This window comes from Petaurus breviceps, unplaced genomic scaffold (assembly GCF_028583685.1).
Source record: "Petaurus breviceps papuanus isolate PSGF00001 unplaced genomic scaffold, PetGlider_PUasm1.0 90865, whole genome shotgun sequence".
Lineage (NCBI taxonomy): Eukaryota > Metazoa > Chordata > Mammalia > Diprotodontia > Petauridae > Petaurus > Petaurus breviceps.
Window position 1 is genome coordinate 5,183,556 of NW_027187367.1, and position 26,149 is coordinate 5,209,704.

General features: G+C 38.8%; 1 protein-coding gene across 30 annotated transcripts in view; it reads left to right on the plus strand.

The window, feature by feature from the left end:
- Positions 1–5,444: 5,444 nt before the first annotated feature.
- The window catches only part of BTNL2 (butyrophilin like 2), a 99,943-nt gene continuing 79,238 nt past the window's right edge, over positions 5,445–26,149 (plus strand). For 18 of the 30 annotated variants that reach the window (XM_069073346.1, XM_069073354.1, XM_069073350.1 and 15 more), the window contains exon 1: positions 5,691–5,845. The gene's annotated coding sequence lies outside the window, so the exon portion shown is untranslated. The other 12 variants (XM_069073347.1, XM_069073352.1, XM_069073364.1 and 9 more) reach the window with 5 other exon arrangements.

The following is a 26,149-nucleotide window of genomic DNA, read 5'->3' on the forward strand; positions in this document are numbered from 1 at the left end:
TAAAATGCTATGACTATACTCAGGTTAAATGACCATCCTTATAAGGTAAGTTAGTTGGCTCAGTAGATAGATAGTAGGGCTTGGAGTCAGGAAAACTAGTTTTAAATCTGCCTTGGAGACTTACTAGTTTTGGGACCCTGCGCAAATGACTTTACCTCTCTGTGACTCAGTTTACTCACCTGTAAGGTGGGATAATAAGAGCACCTACTTCACAGGGTTGTTGTGAGGATCCAGTGAGTTACTTTGCAAGCATTAAAGTGGTATTTAAATACTAGCTAATAGCATATTATTATCCTTCTGATTATTATGACTTTTCTTAAGGAAGAGAGAGGTCATCATCCCAAGGAGACAGTCAAGGAAAATCAATGACTCTCTAGTTTATGCTTGGTGGTGACACCATTTTGGGTTTTCTTAGTAAAGATACTGGAGTGGTTTGCCATGTCTTTCTCCAGCTCATTTTTACAGGTGAAGAAACTGAGGCAGATAGATTTAAGTGACTTGCCTAAAGTCATACAGCTAGCAAGTGTCTGATGTCATATTTGGACTCAGGTCTTCCTGACTCCAGGCCTAATACTCTGTCTACTGAGCCACCTACCGGCCCTTTGGTGGCCATAGCCCAGGGTTTATTCCTCTAATAGTTCTGATGAATTCAGGAAGGAGTCTGCACCCCATCTTTCTCTACAACCTGAACTGAGCCTTTTGGTTGTGGTGACAGGGAAAGGGAGTCACACATTGGTACTGCCTGACTGAGGGGGTCCTTTTGGTCTTTAACATTCTTTTTGCTTGCTTTTTGTTTTTTTCTTAGAGGGGGGAAGGCAGGGCAATTGGGGTTAGGTGACTTGCCCAAGGTCATCCAGCTAGTTTAGTGTTAAGTGTCTGAGGCCAGATTTGAACTGAGAAACTCCTGACTCCAGGGCTGGTGCTCTATTCACAACGCCACCTAGCTGCCCGAATCTTTAACATTCTTGCAAACCTTAATGGGCAATTCCTTTCCCTGGGGTCAGAGTTCATGGGCTTCTGTTCTCTAAAATACTACTCCACTAAACTACTCTTCTTATTGGAGAGGTTTTTCTAGATCGGAGGTGGGGAACCTGTGGCCTTCTAGGTCCTTTCATGCAGCCTTTTGACTGAGTCCAAGTTTGACAGAACAAATCCTTTCATTAAGGGATTTTGTTCTGGGAAGTTGGGATTCAGTCAAAGAGCCGCACTTGGGTCCACGGTTCCCCACCCCTACTAGATCCTCCATCCTTTAAGGAGGGTATGCAGAGAATTCACCTCATGGCTTCCCATTCATTCAGCAGCTTTCCTGGATGTCAAGATCCCCAGAAACTTATTCCACAAGGTGAAATCACCTCTGGAACTCTTACTTCCATAGATCATGTTCCACCCAAGTAACAGGATTCCATTCAGGTCTGGGTAACCTCCCTCAGCCTTCTCTAGCTTTTTAGCTTCTTTTTATGTGTTGTCTCCCCATTAGATTGTGAATTCCTTGAAAGCAGGGACTGTCTTATGCCTGTCTTTGCATCTCCAGCACATAGCACAGTCCCTGGCACGTGGTTCTTAATGTTCATTGATTCTGACTCTAGGCTATAGACTATCTCCTCAGAAAAGCACATTTCTTTGGGAATTTGTCTTCATCTGACATAGGTTGTCTACAGATGCATAAAAGGCTACCTTGGCCCCAAAGCAGACATCTGCCCACCTGATGGAGTCATTAAAAATTATAGGTGTCATTATAGGTCCTTAAAACTGGGACATCTAGTTTCTTAATTTAAACTTTGATGCCTCTGTTTTTCTATTTTTTTCTTCCTTCCATGAGTTTTACCCTCTACTTCTTACTTATTAACTCTCTACGTTAAAAAAATTTCTTTGTCATTAGCATCTCGCTAGATCTTTCCCTTCCCTCTTTTCCTTCCTTCCTAACTTTTCTTCCTCCTTACCTCCTCTTTTTTACTTTGTCTTTCCCTTTTCTCTTCCTCTCATCTTAACCCTTCTCATTCTTCTTCTCCCTTTTCCTTTTTCTTTCTATTCCTCAATTCTTCCTTCCTTTCTCCTTGTTCTCTGATCCTTTCTACATCCTCCCTCTTTCCCTGCCCCCTTTCAATTCTGGGAAGCCCTTTAGTTTCTTAACAAAGCATCCTATATCCTTATTTAGTGAAGTGCAAAGTGTATTTGAACTTGGCCACATTTTCCTGGAAATGAAGGTAGAAAAGCAGTTTCACAAACATCCTTTTATGTGATCCATACCAGTCCTGTGGAGGTAGGCCAGATAAGTAATGTTCTGATTTCATAGACAAAGTTTAAGATGACTTTTAGAGGCTGGCTGGCAAACTGGGAACCAACCCACCATTTAAAGTATTGTTTCCACAGGTAAATGTATTCAGAGTTTCTCCCTTCTTCCACATCCACATCATCCTCCATCCTCCATCATCATCAACAACGATAGCAGCTTTTGGAATAAAGACTATAAGAAGCTGGATGGGGTGGGGGTGGGGGGGCTAACCATAAAAAGAAGTTGGTTTAAAAAAAATTGGATGATTACTATTTGTTTTCCTCCAAGAAAGAAAAGTACAAATGAAACCTTAAACTATGACTTGGAAATTCAGGGAAAAATAGCTTTTATAGATGTGAGACAAGTAGTTTGCGCTCCAGAAATATCTTGGGTTTGCATTACTTAATTTGAATCACTCTTTATTAAGAGACATTTGTAGCCAATCTGAGAATTTTGTAGCTGTTATATTCCATTTTTTTTCACTAAATTTGCCTGACTGCTTGGAACTTATAATTCAACAAACAATGATGATTCTTTCTTTATTTCCAGAGAATGTAGAATCTTATAACAGAGTAGTTGACTAAGGATCAACTCCCCCTCCCCTCACCCTTCCCCAAACCCAAATCCCAACCAACTGAAAAAACAAACCAAAACCCGAAACCAGGTGAAGTTCAACCATGGAACTATTGGAAGAAAAAACTCTTTGTTATCACCACCAAGCATAAACTAGGGAGTTATGGTGAAAGGTCACAAACTGTTGTTCACTTTTCCTTGACTGTCTCCCCCAGGAGCATGACCTTTCTCTTCCCCACTCTCATCCCTAAGAAAAACCATGATATGGGTGAAGTGAACAGAATTGGGAGATTATTGTACACAGTGACAGCAACATTGTCGTCATGATTACTGTGGAAGACTTAGCTACTCTGATAATATAATGATCCAAGAACATTCCAAAGGATAATAATATAATAGCTATCATTTATATATCACTTTAAGGTTTGCAAAGCACTTAATATGTTGACTCATTTGATCCTTACAGCAAGGTCACATAGGTATGTGTTAGGGAAGGGTAGCTACCTTAAAACTTGCCTTCTGGTCTCTAGCCTAGGGGGTTGTTGGTAATAGAATTGCAGGCCCCCCTACCCCGGCAAATCTGAGACACATGGATTTTAGACCAATTGCACAAATAGAAAGAGATAAATATAAGGGTCAGAAGAGGATTTTTGGGACTGTAAGGGAACAAGTGATACTCAAATTGAGACACAGGCAACTTACGTGAGAATCTGTGTGTCTTCTGAGAGAGCTCTGAAAAACAAAAAGTTAGGGTGTTAATTTCTGGCTTGAGGAAAATTGTCTCCCTGAGGATCACCACATTCAGGGTTGGGTATGCTTTGGTGTACTGAGATCATTCATTATCTTCTACTATGGTGTCATGGTTTTCACTTTCTTCAATTTTTTTTTTTTTTGGAGGGCAATTGGGGTTAAGTGACTTTCCCAAAGACACATGGCTAGTTTTTTGTGTTGAGTGTCTGAGGTCGGATTTGAACTCAAGTCTTCCTGACTCCAGGGCCAGTGCTCTATTCACTGCACCACCTAGCCACCCCCACTTTCTTCAATTCTTAATACTTTAGAAAGATTCTGGGTATTGAAGAAGCAAGAGAGATCAAGGAAATATGAACTTCGAATATGAGCCAGTATAAGGCTCAACTCCCTGCAGATATTGGAGGAGACTCGAAGTAAGGGGAGTTGTAGGTTAATTTAGGGGGATTCTGGGTGTTGAGGAATCATGAGAGGCCAAGGAGTTATGAGCGTCAAAGTCCTTCAGCTAGTATAGGTTAACGCTCCCTTCAGATTCTGAAGGAGATTGAGGCATTAGAGTCATAGAACAAATAACTTATTGATGGGTCCCCTAGGTCCAGCTAAAGGGGAACCACAAACAGAAGTCAGTGAGGATGATATGCTGTAAGGAGAACACACTTTTTCTTGGATGTCAATACTGGAACTCTCAGATGGTATCCTTTCATGTTAACTTCAGTATAATGGAGTGGGATAGATCCATCCACTGTTATTGGATCAATCAACATTTATTAAGTACCTACTATGTGCCAGGTACCGTGCTGTTGGTGGCTTCAGCTTGTTGCTCAATCTGAGATGTATACAGGAAAGGGCCTGGTTTATTCTTTCCAGAGCCATAGCTAGGCTGGGACAATTAGAATTTTTCTCTAGGGCAACACATTTGGATGGTGTTGATGGCATCACTTGCAGTCTTTCAGTAACACAGAAACAACAGAGCTCTAGCAACTCATTTGAAAGAATAATTAGTTAAATTAAGAAACTACCGGTACCAGGTGGCATGCTGGGAGTAATGTCCTTCCCCAATCTTGGTGAGAGCCAACAACCCAGCAATGTTTTCAAGCTTGTGCCCTGGGGGTTTGGTTTCAGTTCCCTAAAGGTGATGCCTCATTGCACCTTCCCTTTCTTTGGTGTTTCCTTGTCTCAGGTTTGCTTTGTGGTCTTTGCCCTGGGTGCAAAACTTCTAAGAATTGGATCTTTCTTTTTATTGATTGCATAGTCCTAAAAACCTTCATGGGTTGATAAAGTTTCATTCCAACTTAAACGGTGCTGCCTTTGTTTCCCTCCTAATCCTCTTTCATTTTCTTTCTTCAGATCTTTTCATCAATTTAGAAAATCCTTCTTCACTTGATGAAAGGACATTATAAACCACAGTGGGGAGACTTTCCCTCTACTCTTTGTTCTTTATGTTAATTGGTGGGTTTCTACATTCTTCCAAATCAATAGTAGTTTAGGATACTGGGTAATGGGGATACAAGAGACTGTTAAAAATGAGCCCCAGCACCCCTAGAAATGGAAGCAGCAGCTCGAGAAGACGGTCCTTCTAATATTGTAGAGACTACAGGGGGTAAGAGCTGAGTAATATATAGAATTTATGGATGGGTACTGTGAAATGCACTGGAAAATACAAACAAGAAAAAGCTCAAACTCATTAGGGTTTGGCATAAACAGAGCACACTTCCCAAGGACAATCCTTCTAGTGCAAATAAAAGAAACAGACCTATATGGAATTTGAATTCTTTTTTTCCACCACCCCTCTACCACACACACACACACACACACACACACACACACACACACACACACACACACACACAGAGCAGCTACATCCAAACTAGTAAGTACAGAAGCTTCCTGAGGGTGATTATTCCAAGTCTCTTTTAATCTGGTAACTGGAAGGAGGAAGGACGTCCAGGGCTGGAGAAAGGGCCCCTCCTTTATTCTTTCCTGTATAGGGCACTGAAATCTTTCAGAAGACTGGTAAGATTCTATTCCATTTATATGGCTTTTTTTCCTTTCCCTGCACCCCCACATTTTTTTCTCCCATCCCTTCCCTCTGGATTTGCCTATTCCTTTCTCTTTTCCTTTATGTAATCCTTGTCCCAAACCCTCCTGATTGGCGGAGATGAACACCATGCCTTGCAGAAGGCGGGGCAGAATGGCTGAGAGGCCAGAGAGTTCCTGTCTTCCCTGGTCCCCTTTGGGGCCTCTTCAAGACCAGTAAGCTAGAGTTTTATTTAGTTTGGGAAAATCTTTTAATATTTACATATCATTTGGACCATTAGGGGGACAAAACTGCTAAGATTATGATTCTTCATATTGACTTAAGAGGTCTTTCAGCGTCTCTAAGCTCAAAAGCGTTATGTGTACTATAGAGGGGATTTGCCAGAGGTCCTCTTGGAGCACATTTGAAATAGTCGGATCGGTGTTAGGGGTGGAGGAGCTGGCTGTAAGCCAGGAGGGAAGCCGAGCAGACATGTTTACACACATGCAGCTTTCAGAAATCTTTGGGGAAATGAAAATGGCAAAATGGTGAAGTTTCCTCACAAAAATTTAGGGACCCTTTGAGTTAGTTATATACTGAATGATCTTAGTTAGGGAAATTAGGTAGTTAGGGAAAAATAGGAGCTTTCAGTTTGGCATGGCTGGAAATGGGAGCAGCCAGGGATAAGGAAATCTCCCAGGGGACTCACCTGAACTCTCAGAAATGAAAGGAGACCAAGACATAGAATAGTTAAGAAGCCAAAGAAGAGCTTACTTTTGGATTCTGCAGTTCCCACTAAAATACAAACAAAATAATGAATCAGTGGGGAAATAATGATTCTTAGTGATATAGATTGGGGATTGTGGGTGGGAGGAATCATCAGAAATGGAACCCTCAAAACATCCAGCCCTCCATGTTAGCTATAGCTGAAACTTGGGGAATCAAGCAGCCTTTGCTGTGGTTTTGCTTCCCCAGCCTGGCTTTTTAATTTATGAAAATCTCTGCTTTGCCAAACTTAATTATGTTAGGAGGGATTCTTGGGAATGTGGAAGGAGAGAAGATTGGGAAGCACCTCAGACTATCACAGACTGGGGAAAAGGGAATGAGAAGAGCAGGGAACCCCCCTAACCCAGCAGAGGATGCATAATGGAACCAGGGAAAAGCCAGAAAACTTACATGGTAATCCTGGTCTTTTATACTCCTTTATGTCACCTAAAATGAAATAAAGTATTATGCAATGAGCCTTTATTAAGGGCCAGTGGGATACTGTGTTAGGGACTAGAAGGTGAAACAAGCCACAGATGCTACCCTCAAGGATCTTACATTGTATTAGGTGAGATAAATACACAGATCTGAGTCATAGGACTGATCATAGGAAATTTAAAACTCAATAAATCCAAAATGGAAATTAATTCTCCTTCCTTCTAAACCCACTCCTCTTCCCAACTTTTCTATTCCTGTCAAGGACAACACCATCTTTCCAGTCACTCAGGTCCATAACCTCAGAACCTCATCTGTGTCCCTTCCCTCTCCTTTCCTCATCATCTCCAGTCAGTTGCCACATCTCATCAATCCTGCCTCCATGACATGTCTTATAGACATCCCTTTCTCTCTAGTCACCATCACCACTCTCATTTGAACATTAATTGTCTCTCTCTTAGAACATTGCAATAGCCTCCTAATTGTATTCCCAGTTGCTATTTTCCTCCTACTCTAATTCATCCTCCACAAAGCATACAAAATAATCATCTTGAAGTATAAGTCTGACTCTTCTGGTCAAGAATGCCCACTGGCCCCTTTTATTTCTTTAGATTTAAGTATAAACTCCTTTGCTTGGCACTTAAAATTTTTCCCAGTCTGCCTCTAGCATACCTTTACAGGCATGAGGTTTATTAGTAACATACAAAGCATTTTTATCCTGAACCATATCTTCTGGCAAAATACACATATACATAGATATGCATGTGTGTATATGTACACATGAATACATAAATACACATATATACATGCATATACATGTATACATATCTGTTATCTATATCTCAATTTATATCTTGATATAATCTAGCAGTGTTAATACTTACATCGACATCTAAATGATATATCCATATCTGTATTATATGTATATCTTGGTATGTTAATCTATATCATCATATAAATATTAATATTTATACATCACCTATATTTATATTTATACTAATATCTATATTATAACCATTTCTTCATCCATATTCATGCCTATATCTACGTCTGTTTATATTTATCATATCCATTTTCATCTTTTTCTTTGCCCCTGTCTCTCTGTTTCTATCTCTGTCCCTGTCTCTCTCTTTCTCCTTCTCCTTTATGACCACTTCCACATTCAATTCACCATTTAGCAAAGTATATATTGATTTGGAGAGTCTTGTAAAGTTCTTTGTTAAATTCTCAACTTCTTCATTCTCTGTAACAAGTATTATCACAGAAACTCCCTTATTCTCCAGCTAAACTTTCTTCTTAAACTCATCATGAGAATTTTAAGGCAAGATCATCAACACTGACAACTCCTTTATTTGTGAATCATTTAGCAACAACTTCTTTATGTCTTTTGGCTACATTTAAAGCAAGAACATGTCAATATCCTCCAATGACATGGTTTATCACTGAACAAAATTCTCACATCTCACGTACCCATAGCTAATGTTTGTAGGAGGTCTAAAAAAACTCTTGTAATTCTTAAATAAATTATTCTTAGCATCCTCTGCCCCCTTTTCTGTCTCTTTAATGTCACTGCAGAAGTAGGCATGGGACATATGTTATTGAAAGACATTTTATTCTTTGTTTTGTTTTGTGGGTTACCAATTCCAAAGAATGCATCACCTAAAGGCCAGTCTGTTGGAGATGAGCCCCTCCCTGCTTCCCTTGGCACAATCTTTCCAGTTGGTATAACCCTGTCATAGTTTGTGTTCCATAGGCATGGTCTTGGATATACTCAAGTCATCTTATTATTAAAGTGTAGCATTGGAATACTTTTGTGGGAGATTTTTTTATAGAGTTGTATCTTTAGGATATGTTCTCAGCAAGGGGATCACTGATCCAAACGATGAAATCAGTTTTTACTCGGCTGTCAGCTTGCTCTTAACAACTTGTTACTTAGTTTTTTTTTTTCAGTCAAGTCCAACTCTTCATGAGCCCACTTAGTTTTCTTTCTTTCTTTTTTTTTTTTTTGTGAAGATACTAGAGTGGTTTGCCATTTTCTTCTCTAGGTCATTTTATAGATGAGGAAATGGAAGCAAACAGGCTTAAGTGATTTGCCTAGGGTAACACAGCTAGTATGTATCTGAATCTGGATTCCAACTCACGTCTTCCTGACTCCAAGACCTATACTCTATCCACTTAACCACCTGACTGAAACTTTACAATTGCACCCACAATTTATGAAGGTATATGTTTCCCTAAAGCTCTACTGTTTTAAAAAATAGAATTCAATTATTTTTGACAATGTGATGGGTATAAAATTCTACTACCTTGTTGTTCATTTGTTCAGTTGTGTCCAACTCTTTATGACCCCAATGGATCATAATATACCAGGCCCTTCTATCCTCCACAATCTCTCAAAGTCTGTTCAAATTCATGCTGTCCCCTTTTCCTTTTGTCTTCAACCTTTCCCAACATCAGATTCTTTTCCGATGAGTCCCATCTTCTCATTATATGACCAAAGCATTTAAGCCTCAGCTTCAGTATTTGTCCCTCCAGTGAATAGCCTGAATTAATTTCTTCAAGTATTGACTGATTTGACCTCCTTGCTGTCCAAGGGACTCTCAAAAGTCTTCTCCAGCACTGCAATTTGAAAGCATCAGCTCTGCAGAACTCAGGTTTCCTTATAGTCCAACTCTGACAGCCAAACATTGCTACTGGAAAAACCATAGCTTTGACTATATGGCCCTTTTCTAGCAAGGTGATGTCTCTATTTTTTAGTGTGCTATGCAGATTTGCTATCGCTTTCCTTCCAAGCAGCAAACATCTTTTAATTTCATGGCTGCGCTTACCGTCTGCAGTGATCTTTGAGCCCAAGAATATAAAATCTGACACTACTTCCCTGTCTTCTCCCTTTATTTGCCAGGAAATGATGGGACCAGTTGCCATGATCTTAGTTTTTTTTTAATGCTAAGCTTTGAGCCAGCTTTTATGCTCTCCTTTTTCACCTTCATCAAGATGCTTCTTAATTCCTCTTCACTTTCTGCTATTAGAGTGATATTGTCTGCATATCTGACATTGTTGATGTTTTCCCCAGCAACCTTAATTCCAGCTTTTGATTCATCCAGTCTGGTATTTTGCATAATATACTCTGCTTATAAGTTAAATAAATAAGATGACAATATACAGCCTTGTCACACTCCTTTCATAATCTTAAACCAATCAACTGTTCTTCTAACTGTTGCTTCTTGGCTCACATACAGGCTCCTCACGTGACAAGTTAGATTTGGCACTCCCATCTCTCTGAGGACTTGCTACATTTTGTTGTGATCTACACAGTAAAAGGCTTTAGTGCAGATGTTTTTCTGAAACTCCCTTGCTTTCTCCATAATCCTGTGAATATTGGCAATTTGATCTCTATGGTTCCTCTGCCTCTTTGAAAACCAGCCTGCTTTTCTGGGAATTCTTGATTCACATATTGCTGAAGCCTAGTTTGCAGAATCTTAAGTATAACTTTGCTAGCATGTGAAATGAATGCATTTTTTCAGTAATTTGAACGTTCCTCAGCTTTGCCTTTCCTTAGAACCTGGGACATAAACTGATCTTTTCCAATTCAATGGCCAATGTTGTTTTCCAAATTTGCTGGCATATTGAATGGCACTTAGCTCAGATGTAATTCAATCACCTCTCCTGGCTTTTGCTGTTGGCAATGCTTCTCTGCCTTTCATCCTTTTAGTACTGTCCATGGGATTTTCTTGGTAAAGATACTGGAGTGGTTTGTCATATCCTTCTGCAGTGGATCACCTTTTGTGGTCCACTATGACCTGTCCATCTTGGGTAACCTTGCTCATTGTTTCATTGAGCTACACAATCCCCTCCACCGTGACAAAGCAGTGATTGGGGGGTAAAGGACTGGGAATATAAAGAAAGACAAAAATATGGTCCCTGCCCCCAGAAACTCATGTTCTAATGGGAGAGACAACACATATGATCTGTTAAAGATTTTTTTTTGGTTTCCATATTAGTTCAAGTGTGCCTTTGAGTCCTTTGTCTTGGGCATTTTCTGTAGGGTATCCCATGATATTATTGAATATAAAATGTTTTTGTGAGAGGGATTCTGACACTGGGTTTTTTGGGAACCCTCCTAGAAATAAGCCATTTCTGTTTTGTTTTTAGAAATTTTCTTGTAGTTACTCTGTGGTGGGAACAGCATCAAAAAGAGAACCTGACTTGTGGGGTTAAGCTTCCAGGATGGCACCTGGTCCATGTGAGCTCAGAGTCTTCAGCAGTCTTTAACATGAATACCATATATATTTTAATTATGATCTTTTACCTTCAAAGAAAATGCTTGAGCTTGCTTAGATTCTAGGCTCTAGGCCTATTCTTGTTCAACTAGGAACTATATAATCAATTCTAACTTAAATTTTGTCATCATCCCTTCTCCCAAATAAATTGGTGAGATGACAGTGGGTGTTTCTGGATATACTTTTTCTTCTTTCTGGAAGTCTGATAATTTTTTTCCCTTTGTGTGTGTCTGTAATTTTTAAATTTGGTATTGTGCTTTGGAAAGTTGAATTTTAAATTTTTCATATTGGAATGTTGTGGATTCTTTTTTATTTATAGTATTGTTTTTCTTCATATTTGTTTCTTAAATAAATACATTCTTGAAATATAACACCCCGCTTCTTTTCCTTTTCGTGTGTTCTGGGACACCAACAGTTCTAATCTTTATTCTTCTAGATCAACTCTTTAAATGAGATAAACATTTTTCCTTGAATTGTCTTTGATTAAAAAATGCTTTATGAATTTGCTCTTCCATTTGAATTTGTCTGCTGTTCTTTGCATTTGTGCTAGTTTTTTTCCCCTACTTCCAATCATGTTTCCTTTAGTCATTTTTTAAAAACATTTTTTCATTGTCTTATTCCAGGATATTTTAGTTGTATTCATAGTTGAGTTTGAATTTTCATTTAATTCTGTGTCTGTCCAATCAAGCTTATCATAATTCTTAGATTGTTTCTAGTATAAATTGACAGTCTTGTTGTCAAAATTTCAAATTTGTCAAGTTGTCAAATTTTCCTTTTGTTTTATTAAGCAAAATAAGATTGTTTCAGAGCCTTTTCTCAGATTTGTTCATTGCCTTTCAAATGAATTTTATTGTGTTTTTGTGATTTTTAGAACTTAAAGAAAAAAGCATTTCTGACTGTAGAGGGACTATGAAGAGACCTGTTCCTTGGCATCTTCTTACTCTGCCATCTTTTCAGAAGTCCTATGATTTTTCATGTTATAAAAATTAAATATACTCAAGGCTTTTTTTTACTTGAGTTTTTTGTTTGTTTTCCCACCAAAGGTTATCCCACTATAATGCAGACTAAAAAGAATCATTTCAGGAAAATAAAAGCTTTAAATCAATGAAATAAATGCTTGCTTATCTTTAGGTGAATGCTATTAAACTGACATACCTCAAAAGTTTCAGAATAAATTTCTAAGTCATGCCTTTACATTTGTGTTAAATTTTCAGATGTCATGCTATGATGAATTTTATTTCAAAAACAATCTTTCAAATTTGAAAATAAAATGCCAGTCTTAAAACAATTACTGAGAAAAGCTATGATGAAGTGCTAGACTAGAAAACTCATGGGAATTTCAAAAGGCGATGGTTGTCCTTCATTTTTGAAGAGGACCAAAATGTATCACTATGTTGAAGTCGAGGTGGAGTGTGTCCTACTGTGGCTAATCAGGCCAACGTGAACTTGGAAGGCGCTACCACAAATTGGGCACAAATAGTGCACATGAACATTTGGAGTGGAGATGTCTTTAGATTTGCTCACTTCACATTTCTTTAGAGCTACTGCAATTGTGCTTCACTCAAAGAGCACAATGCCTTCCTTGATGCGGGCATGCCATGCCAGGAGGTCCTTTGCCAGCGTCTCCCATATCACACAATTAATTCCAAAGTTCTTCAGAGAGACCTTGGTGTCCTATTGCTTTTTCTGACCTTCATGTGAGTACTTGCCTTGTATGAGTTCTCCATAAAATAGTCTTTTAGGCAAATGGATGTTTGGCATTCAAACAATGTGGCCAACCTATTGGAGTTGCACTCTCTGAAGCAGATTTTGAATGATAGGCAGTTCAGGTCCAGGAAGGACCTCAGTGTCCTGTACCTTATTTTGCTAGGTGATCTTCAGAATCTTTAAAGACAATTCAAGTGAAAGCAATTCAGTTTCCCTCATGGTACTGGTATGCTGTTCAGCTTTCACAGGCATACAACAACGAGGTCAACACAACTGCTCTGTAGACAGTTTATTCTGATCTCTCATATTTTCCTTTTCTTTCTTTACCCTTTTCCTCCTTACCTACTTTATCCATTTCATAGGATCATAAATGGAGCTGGAAGGTAGCTTACTGGGCATCTAGTCTAGTGGTTCCCATTTGCAGTGTAAGTGTTAGTGGTTCTTTAATTCTTTGGAAGCTAATTAATGATGATAGTACAAGGGATTCCCACTAAAAATTCTTTAATACTTCCTTAAGCTGTAAATAATTACTCAGTTATGTTATGAACATATTTTTCCTTTGGGACAATAAGCATGTGTATGTGTGGAGAATTATAGGTTTGTTTCTGCAGCAATTTGAAACTTTCATGATTATGTGCATAATGACTTCAGTGTTCATGCAGTGATTGCGTCAGTTTCTCATTCATAGCTTCTAAACTCATTTGTAATCCCTGTCCCAATTGGTGAAGGGCTCTTTCCTTATTAATGGAGATGAATGAAGGGTGGAGCAGAGTGGATGACAGTGGGAGAGTTCTAGTCTTTTCCTGTCCTCCTTGGGACTCTTCGAGCTTCAAGTCTTCCTTGACTTGAGTTGCGTGATTCTGGCTTCCAGATTCTGCATGGAAGATGGAATTCAGGTTGCCAAAGGAAAAGACTTTGGGAAGATGTGGGAGGAGCTGGTAGTCTTCATCATGTCCCTATTCCTAGCTTGCTACACTGGAGACTGCAGGGCATTTCCTCTTATGTGAGATCAAGGACTTGGTTGAACTGAGGCACCTGACTGAGCTTCTTTATTCCATGGGATTAGATATATATTCTCCTATGTTTACCTTTGCAGATTTCTGTTTTGCTATAATTTAGATAAACAGGTCTTCTTCATTGTATAACTGGTATTTGGTAAAAAAGGGGTCAAGCTTTGAATATAGAACTTGGGGGTCCTGCTTCCCCCTAATAATGACAAGATCATCAGATATTAGACTGAACCTGAACATATCTCATAGCCTAATAATATTTAAGGGAATAGAGGGATATAATTCTAGCCCAATATTCCTTCTCTCTGAGGAAAATGAGTAACCTCTAGCCCCAACTTCCTGTTTCTCCTCCTGGCAGGAACAGACATGTCTCTTGGAGAAGGGTGGAGGGAGAAGAAACTAGAGATGTTTATTCTGTCTCCCTTTGAGCAGGACAAGGACAAGAATAGCCCTTGCCACATGTGGGTCTCACTACAAGTATGTCTCCGCCCTATATGTGTTTTTGCATTTTCTCAACCTTTCATCAAATTGTTTCCAGACCACCACAAGAGTTTGAAATTCAAGCACAAACTGATTCCCAACAGATGGCCAGATGCACGAGCATCTGTACACTATTTTGTACCCTGCAACAGAGTAACTCCCTCATTCCTCTCTGCTATCCTAGAATCATATCTCATTATCTGTGTAATCACATGATTGAGATGTTACGAACTCTTGCATTCTTTTTTTTTTTGCTTTTTGGAGGGCAATTGGGGTTAAGTGACTTGCCCAAAGTCACATGGTTAGTAAGTGTGTCAAGTGTCTGAGGCCGGATTTGAATTCAGGTCCTCCTGACTCCAAGGCTGGTGCTCTATTCACTGTACCACCTAGCCACCCCGAACTATTGCATTCTTGCAGTGCAAATGTTAGGCTGTATGAACTATTTTTTCTGGATATGCATTACATGCCATCTTGAAACCATTGTGGACCATTACAAACTATTGCAGGAAAAAAAAATCACAAAACTTCATATTGCCTTTCCCTACCATATAAAGCCTTTTTTTTTTTCTGCTTTAAATTTATCTATGTTATTATTCTTCTCTCTGGGGGATTTTCAAATGAACTAGTTGGCAAAACTAATCAGTCAGTAGAATTTCTGTGAGAATGTAGCTGGTATGCCAGTCATAGAACAGAAGAATCTTATATTTGAAGAGATTCTTTCTTTACAAACATCAGTCTTTATATGAACATTGTTGAAAATAAAGATGTAAAAAATAAAAACTTTAAGTACATTTATTATTTAACACAGAGTTTGTCATTAACCAGTAGAAAAGTAAATATCTTATGTTATCATTAGCTATTGATTTTCATTGATTGGTTAGGTGACTTAATATAAAAAATTAACTTCCATTCCTTAGAGAGCTTGATAAGTTCTGTTCTACCATTTCTTCCACCATTTTCTACCACATATTTTTATAAGCAAGCATTTTTACTTTATTCTTGCTTCAAAATGAAATACAGAAATAAACTTGATGTGAAACCAGATTTAGGACCATTTTGATCTGGTGTACTGAATTTCACAAATCATTGTTCAAATAAAAATGTCTTAACATTATAGTTAAACATATATGTGATTATTATATTATGTTAAATATATTCCAAATTGTAACTTATTCCATAAAAATATTATTTATAGTCAACAAAGTTTGTAAAATAAAATCAATATGAAGTCTTACAGATAATGGTAAACATATAAGGTCTTGCTAGATGACTTCTTTTAATTCTTACATAATGTCCCATATGAAATATTAATTATTTTATAGCTAGAGTTTTATAATTTTACAATTAAGGTTTTCATAATTATAGGTAGAATTTTATCCTTATACAATAACATTTAATTTGGAGCTTTGGGGGACAAAAGTTATTATTGTAACCACTTAGTGGAAAAATAAAAAATAATATTATGAATAACATATTAAATTACTCAGGGAGCTCACAACACAGTTTTTGGAACTTCATAGAACAAAAAACTTTGGAAACCACTGACCTAGTACAGCCCTCAAATTTTGCAGATGAAGAAATTGAGCCTCAGGAAATGTTGACTGACTTGTCCAATATCACACAGGTAAGTGGCAGAGAGTTGGGATTTGGACCTAGGTTCTCTAATTTATTTATTTATTTATTTATTTTTGCTTTTTGGAGGGCAATTGGGGTTAAGCAACTTCCCCAAGGTTACATGGCTAGTTTGTTTTTGTGTGAGTGTTAAGTGTCTGAGGCTGGAACTGAACTCGGGTCCTCCCCTAGGTTCTCTAATTTCAAATCTAGCAAGAAGTTTTCCACTATACAATACTTTTCATTCTCTCTCTTGCTCTCTCTCTCTCTCCCCCTCCCCCATTTTTATCACTGACATGATGGTAATATGGGTTTGTGTCCTTCCATATAACTATGGTTTTTCACTTTCCACCACCCTACTTCCCATCCCTTTCCCAGGTGTTCTACTTTCTATACTAATCTCCCTCCCCATAAAAATGACAATCTCTTCCTCCCCCTCCTTTCCTCTCCCCCAGGGATGACCAGGGCTACATCATTTCTTTTGCATAGTGAAGTACTTCTTACACAGAGGTGTTGCTTAATAGAATTAGTTACCTCACAACAAGCTGATAGACCAATGTACAGTACTATGACTCTGATCTGCCTAACTTAAGAGAAATATGGGGGTAATAATAGATTACAGAGAGCCAAGAAAAACTTCAAGCTCATGAAGAGCACCTGAAATCAGGAGTAGAGGAGACAGGCAAAGGCTTTAGACATTTTAAGACACCAAAGGATCCCAGAACTGACAAATGAATAAAGAACTTACTCATTGTTCTTGAGAGTCTTGCTGAAATAAAAACACAAATAGAGTGATTATTGTAGTTTGCCTGCTAGAAGGAATACACAAGTTCCCACTTATATATATATATATTTTTTTTGGGGGGGGAGTAGGGGAAGGCAGTGCCTACTATGTGACAGGAACTGTGCTAAACTCTTTTTACAAATATTATCTCATTTAAACCTCAAAAGAACCCTTGGAGGTAGTTGCTATTATCTTCATTATACAGTTGCGAATCACACAGTTAGGAAGTATCTGAGGCCTGAGTGGAATTCAGGGTTTCGATTCCAGGCCAGCTCCATCCATTGTGTCACCAGGCACTTCTATTGAGTGTGGGAACCAGGGTTTCCAAAGATCACCAAACCCTACAAGTCAACTGTAGTGCTAATGTCTGAGTAAGTCATTATGTACAGTGATCTGACAGTTCTAGTAGCTTCATGGAACTCCTGAACTTGATGGACAGAAGATAAGAGGTTATCTTCATTAATTTCTTACCAAGTAAAGAGCTGGCAGAATCCTGTTTATGGATACTGTCCTATCTTCATTTCCTTCTTCCCTCTTTTTTTCCTCTTATTTATGTTCCATGAAAAAATTTCCTTTCCTCCTAACAGTCTGGAGGGACTATTTACTTTGCTATTGTCAAGTCATTATAATCATGAACAGGACAATGTAAGTTTGTTTTTGACTATTTCTCTTAATTTGTGGAGTCTGAGTTCTGCAAAGCCATCAATACCCTTTTGAGCTTCTTTTTCTGGTTTAGGGGACAATTGTTCATCATTAGTTGCTGTGGGTAATTTTAACTTTTCATTCTATTACAAACCTGGAGTCTGAAAAAAAAAAGTCACTTAGGGAAGGGATTTGGGCAATCCATCACTTTGTGAAGCGAGAAAGTAGATGGGGGCAGGCAGCCTGGGCCAGGGAAAAGAGTGAAATGTTATTTGATCCCAGAGTGTGTCTGTTTTATCTAGGAGCTGGGAAACAGGAACTTGATAGAAATGCTAACAAAGGATTTAGGTTTTGAACAGGCATTTAGAATAAATGTGAGAAACTAAGGCTCACACACAATAAAAACATAAGCATTATGATCACTGATCAAGTGGTTCCAGAAAGAAATAGGGCCTGAATGTCTAGCAGGGGTGGGGAACCTCAGCCTCGAGGCCACATGTGGCCTCTGGGTCCTCAAATGTGACTCTTTGATTATTTGTTCTGTAAAACTTGGACTTAGTCAAAGGACTGCACCCAAGGACCTAGAAGGCCACATGTGGTTTCCCATACCCGGGGTCTAGGGCAACAGTGAGTGAACTTAAACTTCATTTAAAGGCAGAACCAGCAAAAATAACCAGCTGTGAATATGTTTTAAGAAAACCAACTAAGGCAGAGAGGACTGGATCAATGGTGAGAGAGAATTTGCAGACATGACTCACTGAGATCTCTAGGAGGTAGAGAGGGATGAACATAACAGCTTGGATAATCTGATGAAGTTAAAGTGATGTGTAACTTTAGTTGAGTGGGTATGACCCTGATCCTGCTTCCCAGATCGGTAAAATATTCTCAGGCATTGATTGAGGTAGGAAGGGCTTTGATTTGCCTCCTTTGTATGTTGTCATCTCCTTGGAGGGATTAAGTTAGCCTCTCGAATGATCTGATTAGATTCTAAGCTGTACCCTTTGAATGAGACTTATTAAGGGAAGAGGAGGAAATAAACAGTTATCTAGCACCTCCTATATGCCAGGTATTGTGCTAAGAACTTTTACAAATCTTATCTCATTTGGTCCTTACAGTCACCTTGTTAGGTAGGTGGTATTATTATCCTGGTCTTTTACAGATGAGAAAACTGAGATGCAAATTCTGCAGGGCAGCTGTATTGCTAATGTCGGAGTAAGTCATTACCTAGGGTGACTTTCCCATTGTCACCCAGCTAGTAAGTGTCTGAGGCTGATTTTGAACTCAAGTCTTCCTGAGTCTGGGCTCAGCATTCTATTCACTGGGTCATCTAGCTGCCTGGTAAAAGGAATGGAGTTGAGATCCAAGAAAGATCTACTACAGACCAGAGACCTGAGAGCAAATCTAAAGCCTCTGGGGTGGTTGTGATGCTTGTTCTTCCACAATTATGCTAAGAAATAACTTCCTCAGCTGAGGAGAGGCAGCAGGATAGCTTGTTGACCTGAAGAGGGGATTTTCATGAAGAGTTCCTGGGTGAAGGATCAATATGTGGCCCTAATGCTAGAGGAGCGACAAAGGCCCAAGCCATAATGCAGAAGAGCAGAAGTTAGATTTTGCCCTCCTCTACCACTACTATACTATAGTATACTATACTATACCACCACCACCACTACCACTACTACTATGACTGCTAGTAGCTAGGGAAGATAGTGACTATAGGACTGGGCTTGGTATCAGGAAGATTCATCTTCATGATTTCAAATCCAGTCTCAGACACTAACTGTGTGACCCTGGGCAAGTCACTTAATCCTGTTTGCCTGAGTTTCCTAATCTGCAAAATGAGCTGGAGAGAGAAATGGCAGATTACTCCAGTATCTTTGCCAAGAAAATCCCAAATGGGGTCACAGAGTCAGACACAACTGAAATGACTGAACAGCAGCAGCAACTACTGCTATTACCACCAAATAATAATAATTCAGGCATCTTAGGTCAAATGCGAAATGGGTTGCCACTCTATAAACACCTGAATTAATTTCTGTTCTGAGGGGAGTCTAAAACCGTAAGGTGGTAAAATCAGGCTCTAGAGAGTGGCTGCATATTCTTATGGGAGTTGTGATCCAAATGGATAACTAGTTTAGAGGGGAAGGGTCGCTAGCTCTGGATGGTGGAATGGATTTACCTTATTATAACACTGAGTTTTGAGCGAGATAACAGTAAGCAGAAAGAAAAATGGATGATGGCTGAGGGAAAGTAGTTGGCAGTAACAGTGAGTGCAATACAGTACAATGACAGGCAATTTGAATAGAGAATAAAGACAAGGTGTTAATGTGGCTAGAACTTCCCCAGACATTTAGGAACTGATGAGCTGGAATGAAATGAGGACACCATTTCTAATTGTTCCTTTCAGAACTGGGGGAAAAACTGTCAAGATTTAACTCCCCTCCAATACTTCTTCCTCCCTAGAGCCTGTTGCTGGCAGGCATTTTATGTATAATTTTCTCTGTTTCTTGAAGGCGTTTCTATGAACTGATTTTGGTTCATTTAAAAAACTATGATTAATTTTGACTTTTGTTATTTATGTTTATGTATTAGTTATAAGGAGTGGAGGGTATAATGGAGGTTATCATCAGCGAGTTGCTGGGAATACACATAATTAAAACAGGATAGTGGTTTGAATAGTCTAAAATAGCTAGGATTTCATCCTGACTTGGGGGCTCAGAGCCAAAGGTGTGCAAGAGAAAATTATGGTAATGGTTATTGATAATTTTTATATAAGTTTCTAATATAGGGAGAAATGAGAGAGACAGAGAGATAGACAGAGACAGAGGCAGACAGAAGCAAAGAGACAGAGACAGAGAATGAGCATAGGAAAGGGATGGAGATAAAGGAGAGGGAAAAAGAGAGATGGAGAGAAAGGAGGTAGAGGAAGAGAAGGAAATCAGGAGAGACTGGGAGAAGACAGAGAGACACAGAGAGAATCCATGTGAATCAGAACCATTGACCTAGACTAAATTGATTATTCAGGCTCAGAACCATAAATAGAAATAGATAAATCAGGAGGAGAGGTAGATTTTGAAAGGAAGATCAGAAGTTCAGTTTTGGATATATTTGGTTTGAAGTGCTAGCAGAACATCAAGGTGGAGATAACCAATAGGCAAGTGGAAATATGTGATCAGAACTCTGAGAAGAGGTTGAGAGTGGGGTGGAGATAAAGATTTTATAGTTATCTGTATAAAGGTGGTAAATAAATGGAGACATTGGAAAGGAGATGAGACTTTCAAAGGAGAGAGAGAGAGAGCCTAGAATAAGGGCTCTTGACCTGGGATCCATGAATTTCTTTTAAAAAATGTTTTGATAATGGAATTTTACTAGAATTGCTTTCCTTTGTAATCATGTCTTTCATTAGGGGCACAATGGATAGAGCACTGTTCTGGAGTCAGGAAGACCTGAGTTAGAATCTGGTCTCAGACTTTAGTTATGTGACCTTGGGCAGATCACTTAAACATGTTTGTCTCAGTTTCTTCAAATGCAGAATGGGGATAATAAAACCTCCCTCTCAGGGTTGCTGTGAGGATCAAATAAGATAATACTTGTAAAAAATATAGTGCCTGACACATATTAGGCACTTAATAAATCTTGTGACTGTGGCAAGATTTGAACTCAGATTTTTCTGACTCCACATCTAGCTTTCTATCCATTGCACCACCTCACTGTCTTCCTAAAATGTGGTACTTAGAACTGCACGCAGTATTCCATATGTGGTCTGACCAAAATAAAGTACTGCAGGACTAAGACTTCCTTTGTTTTGGAAATTATTCTCTTGTTTTTATTTATTTATTTTTTTTGGTAGGGGGAAAGGCAGGGCAACTGGGGTTAAGTGACTTGTCCAAGGTCACAAATTGTTAAACAAGTTAAACAAGTATTATTGACAATTTTTTTAGCACCTTAATTTCCAAATATATACCTTCTTTTCTGCTACTCGTTGAGGCTTTCCTTGTTGTGTGTTTGTCCTTCGTTTTTGAAGAGGACTATGGCATCAGGGAAATGATGACATGACTTGCAGCTGACTTTGATTTGAGGGAGGGAGGGCTGTGCAAGGACACTAGCCTCACTTTCTCCTCCAGAGCCATTTGGATCCAGTAACCAGATTATTCATCAGGATGATTAGAGATGACCCAGGATGCAATGGGAGACCCTGGCCCTTTTAGACTAAGGCCCTTTCAGGTACTCACTTAGAATGAAGTAACCCTTCAGTGAATAGGCCTCTTTAAGAAGTAAGTAAAGGGATGGCCCCTTTAATTAGAAAAAAAGAAAAGAAAATCAAGCTGGGAAGGGAAGACCCTCAGGTTTGCTGTTCCAAAGAGAAACAGTTACCATTGACATTCTCTTTAAGCCAGGAGGCCCCAAAATAAAACCATTAAGTGGAGCTTGGGCAGGTCTAGTCCACAAGCTTCCAGCTTCTGAGTAAACTGGCTTTGTGAATAAGAGGGAAAAAACCCCCCAGATGAGCAAACAAACAAATAAAACACATTAACTGAGTATGACAGTGTTCCACCTCTGCAAAGAAGGAATAGAGGTGCATTTTCTCTTATCTCTGTAGCCAAGCTTGCTTATATAAACTTTTCAATTGTTTTTGATGTTGTCAGTTATGTTACAGTCATTGTGCATATTATTTTCTTGCTTGTGCTTTCTTCATTCTGCCTCTCTAATATCTTCCTGTGTTTTTCTGAATTTCCCCATATTCATTGGTTTTTATTACACAGTAATATTCCATTACATTTAAGTATCACAATTTTTTATCCATTTCCCAATTGACAAGTCATATTCTCTTAATGTAATCACAGGTCACATGGGCTTTTTTTTGACTGCTGTTTCATGCTGTTGATCAGTGTAAGAGGTTTCTAGAAGATGCCCATAGCTAACTGGGGCTTGGTTATTGAAGCTGATCCAGTGAGAGGCTCAACAGAGGTCTGCTGAGAGATGAGAGGTGAGAAATTCCGGTTGGAGTTGGAAAAGAAGAAATGGAGGAAAAGAAAATGACAGATGTGCTTTGTTCTTTAGCATTCTTTCTGGACCTTGATCATGATAGTGATACTTGCTGCTCTGAAGAACCTCTCTGGGGTTTTAGTGGTTACTGGCTGTCAAGGTGCTGAGAAGGCATCTGTCCTAGGTGACTGCTGATGTTGAGAAGCCGGGTAGAGAGTGATTCTGAAGCTGGCTTTAAACGCCTAGTTTTAAGTTACTTATTGTATGAAGCACTTGATGTGAAGATGAAGATGTAGTTTTTGGAAAGGAGTGAAGGAGCGCCTGCTGCCTTAATTCTTTGAATGTTTACTTTGCATCCAGTCGTAAGCAGCAGGTGGCGTGAGTGAGCTAGGTAAGCTGAGCTTTCAAATTTTAGGAAAGTCAGTTCTCCTTAATCAAATTATTCACTTCTCCCTTCACATGGCATTTCAAACCTACCAAGAGAAACTGCCAAGAAAACTAGAAAAGAGGGAAAAGAAAATGTTTTATGACTTGAAATTGTCTAGCCTCATTGGCTAGAATTTTGGCATGAAAATTACCAGCTTTTGCTTCTGGGAGAAGTTTTAAGAAGCTTTGCAAATTCCAAAGGACCATCTAGTTTTCTCCCCCCCCCCCATTTTATTCTGGGCCTATTTGTTGTCTTCTGTACAGGAGTTATATACTGATGAATGTGGTTTAAGTTTGTCTATTTATAAATCTGGACAGTAGGCATTCTTTATCTGCTTGACTTTTCCTTTGTTCATCATCGTTGGTGTTTGGTTGTTTCAGTCATATCCAACTCTTCATGACCCCATTTGGGGTTTTCTTGGCCAAGTTATTGGAGTGGTTTGTCATTTCCTTCTCCGGTATATTTTACAGATGAGGAAACTGAGGTAATCAGGGTTGAGTGATTTGCCCAGGGTCACCCAGCTAACAAATGTCTGAGGCTGGATTTGAACTCAGGAAGATGAATCTTCTTGATTCTAGGGTTGGTGCCCTATCTGATGTGCCACCTAGCTGTATTTCTCTTTCAAACACTGATACTGATTGTCTTAAAAAATCATTTTAAGGGCGGCTAGGTGGTGCAGTGAATAGAGCACCGGACCTGGAGTCAGGAGCACCTGCGTTCAAATCCGACCTTAGACACTTGACACATTTACTAGCCGTGTGACCTTGGGCAAGTCACTTAACCCCAATTGCCCCCCCCCCCCAAAGCAAAAAACAATCATTTTATTATTTTTTTTTAACATTCTTTTCTTTTTAAATCTTGGGTTCCAAATTCTCTCCCTCCTTCTCACACTTACTGAGAAGGCAAGCAATATATCAATTATACATATGAAATCATACAAAACATTATGATATTAGTCATATTTCAAAAAAAGCAAAAAAAATAAAGTGAGAAAATGATGCTTCAATTTGCATTCAGAGTTCATCAGTTTTATCTCTGGAGGTAGATAATGTTTTTTCATCTTGAGTCTTTTGGAATTGTCTTGGATGATCAGAGTAGCCAAGTCTTTCACAGTTGATCATCATTGCAATGTTGCTGTTACTGTGCACAATAATCTCACTTTGTTTTGCATTAGTTTATATAGGTCTCCTAAGGCAAGGCTCTTCACCCTTGAGGAGTTTTCAAGACTTATCAAGAGTTTTCTATGCCAATAAAGGAATAGGTGCTCTCCACTCCTCTCCAAGTAGCTGAGAAATCATCCTATTGGGGGTGGAAGGGGGTTGAGGGACGCACAGGTAGGTGGCGCCATAGTGCATAGAGCGCTGAGCTTGGAGTCAGGAAGACTCATCTTCCTGAGTTCAAATTCAGCCTCAGACACTTACTAGCTATGTGACCTTGGGCAAGTCACTTAATCCTGTTTGCCTCAGTTTCTTCATCTGTAAAATGAGCTGGAGAAGGAAATGGCAAACCACTCTATTATGTTTTCCAAGTAAACTACAAATGGGGTTGTAGAGAGTCAGACACAACTGAAACACCACTGAACAATAACAAACCTTTTTGGAAGAGAGACTACCAGGTGGTATTTTCTCTATCAAAAGTTTTTTTTTTTCGGTAGTCATCATAAGTTTAGTGGGATCTTGTATTTATAGCTTTTGGTCAATTGTATGATAGTTAAGATATGGTTTATTGTGGGATATTGCTTCAGAAAGTCTTGACTGTTTTCTATTGTCATCCTTGTTAAGGATGCCCTTGATCTACATATTGATGATTTCCATAGAAATTTGATAAAGATGGGGAATTGACATTTGACTTGTAGTTGGTGAATTTTTTTTTCTGGTTGGATGGGTAAGTAGTGACAGAAGTCTAGTTTTATTTTTAAATAACACTTTTGGTACCTTCATCTCCTTCAGAAACCTTGTGACTCTATTCCTTGATATCCTCATATTTGTGATGCCTCCAAAAATCTCTATGTATACTTGGTCTAATCGGAATCTGTTCCCTATCTCTGTTTTCTTTAGTGCTATTTCTACCCCTTCTTTCTTAGAATCCAAATGCAGTGGCTCTATTTTCCTTGATAGTAAAACGAGCTCATTATAAAAACTTTGACAGACATTTGTTGTCCTTCCAGTTGCATCCCTAATGTCCACAATATGACTTTGCTTAGAGGGATTACTTCCAAGTTTTTTTAAAACCTGGTTTGACCCTCATATGGCTCAATCTTTCACCATGCTTCTTCTTAAACTCTTACAAAAAAGTTGATGTTTTAAACTGGTATTACCCTTAGCTGCCATTTCTCTCTACTTGGCAAATAAGAGGTTGCTGACTAAGATTTTTTTTAGGCTTTTTTAGTCTCATTTTTATGGCAAATAATTTTGTAATGAATAAATATTTGTATGAAAAAAGCTTAATCAGGCACATAGGTGTTTTAATGGGTAAAATGTTAGGCCTGGAATCAGGAAGCCTAGAGTTAAAATCTAGCCTCAGATACTTACTAGACACGTGATCCTGGACAAACCTCTGTTTGCCTCAATTTCCTTATCTATATCAACTTCCTAAGGTTGTTGTGAAGATCAAATTAGATAATATTGGTGAGGTCTTTAGTACAGTATCTGGTACATAATAAGTGCAGTATTAAATATCATGTAAATATTAGTTATTGTTATTACTGTTCTATCTACTCTGTTTTACATTTTTAATTTCTTGTTTAAGTTTGTCAAGTGTATAGTTGTTTCAATTGCAAGTCATCTTTTTCTCTTTTTAGTTTTGTAGTAACTTGTTTGAACAAGTTGGTTGTCTGACTTCATAGAAGCAAGCTGTTCAGGAATTACTTGTACATTTGTAATTAGTTTTTCCTGTCAAAACACAATTTTACTCTTTAAGATGTTTGGTGCTTGGGGCGGCCAGGTGGCTAAGCGAGTAAGAGCACCGGCCCCAGAGTCGGGATGACCTGGGGATTGAATCTGGGCTCAGATACTTAGCACCACACCCAGAAATAACTGGCCTTGTAACCTTGAGCAAGTTACTTAACCCCAATTGCTTAAAAAAAAGAGATGTTTGGTGCTTGTTGTACCCAGTGCCTTCTGTTTTTTTTTTCCTCAAAGAAACTATTCTAGTTTTCTAATGCCTGATTCACCATCTTCCTTTCCTCAACTAGAAGACTTTAACATTCATGTAGATCTCAAACTCTCCAACACCCTATTTCCTCAACCTCCCATGACCTACTTTTTCACTTCATCTCAGCAACAACATTGGGATGCTCACACATTAGATTTTTCCATACCCACAAATGCTCCACCTCGCTAAGGAGAAAGTCTGACATTTCCCTATCTGGCCATAATTTTATTTCCCCATGTTTCACCCCTCCTGCATATGTTTGT